The 7269-nt window shown below is 40.1% G+C and overlaps 1 protein-coding gene across 1 annotated transcript in view; it reads left to right on the plus strand.

The window, feature by feature from the left end:
• DPYS (dihydropyrimidinase) overlaps positions 1 to 1285 on the plus strand; it is an 86148-nt gene extending 84863 nt beyond the window's left edge. Inside the window, exon 11 of the mRNA XM_015592954.1 lies at positions 887 to 1285. The gene's annotated coding sequence lies outside the window, so the exon portion shown is untranslated. The remainder of the gene's footprint in view (positions 1 to 886) is intronic.
• The last annotated feature ends 5984 nt before the right edge of the window (positions 1286 to 7269 follow it).

The raw sequence follows: 7269 nt of genomic DNA on the forward strand, positions 1-7269 counted from the left end.
CTTTTTCAGGAAAATTATTTGATAGTATTTGATGCACTTATTTAACACTTAACTTTTGGAATAATATTATAGACGTGATCGTCTTTGAAAAATATTTGAGTGCTTCATCAATTTTCTCTTAGTATTTTGGCATTTAGATCTTTCTTTTTTGAAGTACTTTTTTGAAGTAATTTTCTTTTTCTTTACTTCTTTTTTTTTTTTTTTTTCCCAGTTGTTTTCTGGTCCTGTTCTGCCAGATGCCTATTTGAAAGTGGCTTTGCTGTGATTTAAACATCTCTCTAACATCACCTCCACTGACTTCATGAAATCTACACGTTTTGTCAGTTTTGCCATTTCGGTAGACTCTAAATTTTTTAAATATGTGATACATTTTCAGATGTTTCAAAGCAGAGCAATCTGCAAATAACTTACATAAAGGTTGACATGATGGATAGATGTTTGTGTTAATTGGGGACACTGTTTGTCAGAGGACTAGTGTCATATATACCCAGGTAGGCATTGCATATTTTCACATTATGATAGCCTGTGTTCTCCTCTATAAACCCACAACTTGAATGACGAAGCTTTGTGCACTATGTGCTGTGTTTGCCTTATTGAGAGTTGTCTTTATCCATGCCACATAGACAAAAGTTTCAGCTTTGTTGTCATTTCCTGATTATTGGAATTATTCTTGCAATCCAGGAAGATTGTGTTAAAAATTCAAAGAAAGATTAGCAAGAGGAAGAAATTCTATTGAAAGCTCTAACATGCTTTTCACAGCATTTGCAGGAGCAGGATTATTGTTTACTTTGATTATAGCACTTCTTAAGGGTTAGGCTTGAGTTCTGCATCTGTTTGTGAGAGGGAATGTTACACTGCGTTCCTTTAATTCTTTTCAAAAGCAAAGTCAGAGAAAAGGATCTGCTGTTCCCATCACAGCTAAATGTTGTGAGCCCTGAGAAGCAGGCCTTATTTCAACTCTCCAAGATCCGTTTGAAAAAATAATCGCTCTAGGCCTCTTTGATTTCCTTTCAGAAACAACTGCCGTCATTCTCACTCTGACTTTGCTGCTGTGTAAGACTGAAGATGTAAATGAATATTATTGTGATGGAAAGTCTGTGTGAAAATTCATTGATGATACTTTAGAATGTCATCTTTGCTTGTACCCGATTTCTTACCTTGAATTTTTAAAAATCACTTTTTTGTTTAGAGTTTTTTTAATGACGGCATTTGTTTAAAATAGCAAACTCTGTGATTTTATACCCTATTGTAATTAATAAACATTTAGATCTTCATTATATACCTTATCATCTGAGTTACATGTGTCTTCTTCCAACTAGTAGGATTGGGACCCTGGGAGGTTGGTTTTGATTCCAAAGCATCATTTCCTGTGTGACATGTGCCTCAGCAACTCTAGAAATCAGGTCCTTCAGCACACCCCATGTAATGAAATTGGATATTCAACCTTAGGATAACTCCTAGGCAAATTATCCAATCACAGTGATGAGAATGCAGGATTTGAGAGACTTAATGGAATCAACATGGCTGAAAGATACTGCAGTGAGATCCCGTCTCCCCCTGGCTGTCTTGGGATCCTTCTGTGTATGCAGAAAAGCTGAGCTTCTGTATTTCCTCCTAGGTGACCAGGTCAAGAGGGATTTTTACAATGTGGATCAGGTAAAACTCAGGGTAATTATGCTCTCATTGCAGGTACATCTACCCCTGACTTATGATCAGAGTTGTATTCACATATTTGACAAAGGGTAGTTAGAATCCAGTTTACTCAATTGTAATTTGTATTGAACACAAAGAAAAGACAGTGAACTATATATAAAGAAGAACTATAAGTCTTTTTGTTCAGGAAAGAGATACCTTAAAATATTTTGTTACTTTTCTCCTCCATTTTAGTTGACAATAGAAACTCCACAATAAGATGAATCCTCTGGGGAAAAAATAATTAAATCGCTTTCTTATTTATAAGCCAATTCTCATTCATCTGTAAGTATTCAGCTGAAATATCAGCCCCTTTCAGAAGCTTTTCCAGATCCAAGATGACAGGGTTAGGTCCCACTTTTATGTTCCTCCGTAACAGGGCTCAGCATATACCCCATCATAGCCCCATATCTCATTGCATAATAATTACCTGTGTTACTTGTTGTCTCCTCCAGGAAACTGAAAGCTCACGCGAGTCAGGGCCTATCTGGTTCACTGTTATTTCCCCAGCATCTAGCTAACTGCCTGGCAATCAATGGGCATGCAATGGATATTTCATTTTTAAATAAAGGAGGAGATGAAGGACTTCCTACTAAGTTCCTAAATCGATATAGATGAAATTAGTGAGCATTCTCAACAAAAATAGGAACAAATTTTGTGGAGCGTTTTGGTGTAAAGGTGCTTTAAATAAAGAATGTAGATTCATTATCATTTTGATAGATCTGTTTGGGGGAATGAAATAGCTGTAGGATTCTGCATCAACAAAGTCTTTTGAAATGATTAAGAGGATCCCTTTATTGCTTTTATTAGGCTTCGTGGCAAATATTTTGCAGAAACATAGTTCTAAATAATAACCTAAAGCAATAGGAAAACATGATTCAAGCTGTTAATATTTTATACCATGTTTTTTGGGGATTGCCTCTGGTATACAAAGTAAAACCCCTTTGACATGATACGATTGCATTTTCAAGGTCTGTATGAAGAACAGATGGAAGGAGCAGCATTCTTTCTTCAAATTCATCTTCCATTGCCTACTTCGTCCAATGGGCAGTGTGACGTACTGGGAAACAAAAAATATGTGGGCTTTAAACTTCTGTTTACTAACTGTGAGGCCTTGAGTAATTTTTTAAATTAAAATATGTTGTGAGCTTATTACAACAGACAAAATGAAAAAACAAAACAAAACCCATAATCACACCTAGGTACCTATCATTCCGTTTAAGAAATAAAACTACCAATACTGTTGAGGTGTCTTATGTTCTTCTTTCTTCCTTTCCTCTTCCTCCCCCAGAGGAACCAGTGTCCCAAATCTGGTGTTTTAGCCCCGTGCACATCTTTTGTACCTTTTCTATATGTGTACATATGTCTAAACATTTCATTGTCTGTGGTTAAATCTATAAAAACATTATATAGTATGTATTGGGTTTTTGTTTGTTGCTTTTAGTATGTATTGTTTTGATTCCTGTTTTTTGCAATCAAGGTGTTTGGGAGTTATTTGTTCTGACAGGTCTAAATCTCATTCTTTTCATTGCTATGTAATATTCCATCATATAGCCATGCACAATCTATTTACCCATTTTCCTGTTGATAGGCATTGAGTTTGTTCCCAACTGTCTTGCTATCACAAATGACGCTGCTATAAGCATTTTTGCACAGGCTTCCTTGTGCACACTGTGAGAGCCACTCCAGGTTACACACCCTCTGCAGAGAGGAGAAAGACTGACGGGCCCTAAAACGTGCATATTCTCTTCTTACTTAGCTCCTGGCAAATTGTTCTCCTAAGTGGAAAGTTCTGCCCTCAGTAACATAGTGTAAGAGTTTCCATTGCTCCACATTCTAACCAACATTAGATCTTGTCTGATTAGTTAATTTTGCCAATCTTTTCAATAGGAAAGGCATCTTATTGGAGTTTCAATTTGCATTTTCTCAAGTGCTAATGAGGCTGAGCACCTTTTCATTGTGCAGTTTAATTGGTCTCACTAAGCCCCTGTTTCTTCATTTGTAAGAAGAGAATGATAACAGTATCAACCTAACACATGACGGCGCTGTGAGGGTTACAAAATGCATACTGTGTGGTCAGCACATGCCAGCTAGGATTACTATGCCAACAGCCATATGACGAATTAATTAATGATGTGCTACCCAGACACTGGCCACATCTGACTCTTCTCTTTCTGTGGCAAAGCTCGCCAGGCTTGGTAGTGCTCCTTTGGAAGCTACAGGAGCACGGAAGCCAAGACTAGATGGGCGAGTGAGAGCGGGCGCAGGATGAGAGCCTAGCCTGGGTCTGGAGAGGGCTCTGAGGTCAGTGGGCATAGTGGCCCCAGGGACCTGGTGCCGTGTGAGCAGTCTGAGCAAGGGAACCAGCTGAAATGTGGGGCCTGTGGAACTTGGCTCTCAAATGCCACCTGCGGGTCCAGTAGGTGCCAATGTCAGCATCTGGAGCTATACCTGGGACTGTCTTCTCTTAGTGTTTTCTCTGTCCTCTGCCTGCCCACTGTCCAGGAGGCAGCCTCCTGTAGGGGAGAGCCATGGGCCTGTCACAGGCTTTCAAATCACAAAAGCTGGTTTGGAACCAGTTGAGCAAGATACTTGACTTTCCTGAGCCTCAGTTTCTCTACTGATAAGATGGAACTGGTTAATAATACCTCATTTGCAGAGATTAGTTGAAAGGATTCACATAAAGCATCTGGCTTCCCAGCAGGGGAAGGTCCGATTCGTTCTCCTCTCCAGGTCCTTCCCCCCTACCAGCTTTCACTCTCTTCTTTGCCTTCTTTCCCATCTACCTATCACTGAGCTTCCTAAAAGCCCAAATAGATTAATTAGATTTCTTTTTGTCAAACCTACTGTCTCTCTTCTTTTTGGAGAATATCTGTGGACAAGTTAAAAAATATAAAGTAGTGACTATCATTTATTAAACACCTACTGTTTATAGAACACGGAACCACACCCCTTAGTGTTGGCTGCCACTGTCCTTCGAATGGTCAATGAAACCTTTTTGAAAGAATGGGTTAATTGTGGGACTAGAAGATGATGATGATAATGATGATGAAGAGGGGAGACAAAAATAATTCATGAATGAAAATTAACCGTAGAGCAAATCATTGTGTTTAGGAGTCAGGACTACATTTGTCTCAGGAGCTATTCGCAATGTGTCAGGGGACTTTGTAAAAATATAAATGACCAGCTTCGAAATATATTTGCCCATGTTTTATCTCAGCCCATACAATAATCTAATATCATAAAAATAACTTATATTTATTATGCAAACATTTGCAACTACTTTATAAGTTCCTTGTGGGCAGGGACAGCTTGTGCCCCAGACAATACCAGGGTAGAATTCCACAAAGGGCTTAGCGAATTGAAACTACAGTCAGTAGTCTGTCTCCCTTATTCATAGTTTCACTTTCTGTGGTTTCAGTTACTCGCAGTCAACAGTAGACAAAAGTATTAAATGAAAAATTCCTAAAATAAACAATTCCTAAGTTTTAGATTGTGCAGCGTTCTGAGCAGCATGACGAAATGGCGTCCCGCCTTTCCCTGCCCTCCCGGACATTAGCCAGCCCTTTGTCCCACGTCCCCATGCCATCTGCACTCCCTGCTCATTAGCCACTTAGCCATCTTGGTTATCAGATAAATTGTTTCACTAGCACAGTGCTTGTGCTCAAGTAACCGTTATTTTACTTAATAATGCCATATTCACTTAACTTTTATTATAATATGTTGTTACAATTGTTCTATTTTATTATTAGTTATTGTGGTTGTTAATCTCCTACTGTGCCTAATTTATAAATTAAACTTTATCATAGGTGTGTTTGATAGAAAAAAACAGAGTATATAGAGGCACTAGCACAGTGCTTGTGTTCAAGTAACCTTTATTTTACTTAATAATGCCATATTCACTTAACTTTTATTATAATATGTTGTTACAATTGTTCTATTTTATTATTAGTTATTGTGGTTGTTAATCTCCTACTGTGCCTAATTTATAAATTAAACTTTATCATAGGTGTGTTTGATAGAAAAAAACAGAGTATATAGAGGATTCAGTACTACCTGACGTTTCGGGCATCCACTGGGGGTCTTGGAACATATCCTTGAGGACAAGGGGGAACAACTAATATATCATGGTTAAGATGATTTAGAGGAAAATGTCTGACTTTGGAAAGGTTTTTCTTAAGGAAAAAGATTTAAAATTCTGCTTTATAAAGATACGCAGAGGAGAGAAAGAAAAACATTTTAGGAAGGGGAACAGTACAACAAAAGGGCAGGTCTGCTCAGCCAGGGCCATCAGCCATGAAGATTCACTGGGGACTGGCCATTGTGGCTCCGTGGGACAGTGAGGGTTTATATAACAAGCTGTGGGAGTAAGGATGCAGTAACAGGACTCTTTCAAGCGCTGCTTAGAACGGGATGTAGTCCCCACAAGACTACAGGACCTTTGATGTTTTCTTTAACGAAACATATAAATGTGCTCAATAGATTTTCTAACATTTATTTCAAACATTTATTAGAGCCCTATTAGGCGTCTGGACCAGCACTAAGCTCTCTGTCGGCACTGTTATTTAATTCTCTCTGCAGCCCTATGAGATAAGTACTATTATTATTTTGGTTGAACAGATAAAAAAAAACAAAGGCTGAGGGGGAGGAAAAAAATGGCATAGATAATAGAGGCTCTGTTCATCCCTCTGGCGACCAAATCAAAGTTGTGATGAAAACAAGGAGCAGCAGCAAGGAAAAATCGCCTGGGATCTAGAGGAACAAGTTATACAACTATGGAGAAATCCAGGAAAGCACCCTGCAACGGCAGAAGGAAAGATGAGGTGAGGACCCGGGGCTGCCCGGTCTGGAGCGGCTGAGTGAGACGGAGGCTGCAGCAGCAGCAGACGCCTCTTAAAGGGGCCGCATCCACAAGCAGATTTTCGTGGTGACGGACCTGCTCGCTCTGAGCACCAGTGCCGATTGGGCTGTGTGCAAGGGCCCCAGAGACTTACAAGGAGACATTGTCTCAGCGAGGGCCAAGGGGAGACTCACTCTATACAGAAATGCCGGCGATATCCACTGTTCCCTGTTGAGCCCTCCCCTCTCCCAGTGCTCCAGACACAGCGCCACCATAGCCGTGACATCATCGAACTGGATAACAGAGGTCACTCAGCCCAGAGGATTTCCTGACACTCTGCCTCCCCCAACTCACAACCCCAACCAAGCCACATCCAGGTATATCCTCAGCGAGTCAGGTGCTCCTTGCTGAGCAGCACGTAGTCTCACAATGGTGGCAACTGGCCTCGGTTTCTGGTGTGGCCTTTTGAGGCAACTATAAGCACAGCACCTGTGGTTTGCTTGCTGAATCTTAACAGGTGGCCCTTGGGAGATTGAGGCTTGGGCTAAATTCGGCCTGCAGCTGAACCCCTCTCAGGACTGTGCCACTGGACATCTACTTCACAAATCCACACTAATAAGACCGAGAGATCTAGGAGCTTTGCTTAGTACATAGAAATAGACAAAGAAAGGCAGCCAAAATGGGAAGACAAAGAAGCAGAAACCATATGAGAGAACAGAACAGAGATCCAGATAGAA

This window comes from Pteropus alecto, unplaced genomic scaffold (genome assembly GCF_000325575.1).
Source record: "Pteropus alecto unplaced genomic scaffold, ASM32557v1 scaffold164, whole genome shotgun sequence".
NCBI lineage: Eukaryota > Metazoa > Chordata > Mammalia > Chiroptera > Pteropodidae > Pteropus > Pteropus alecto.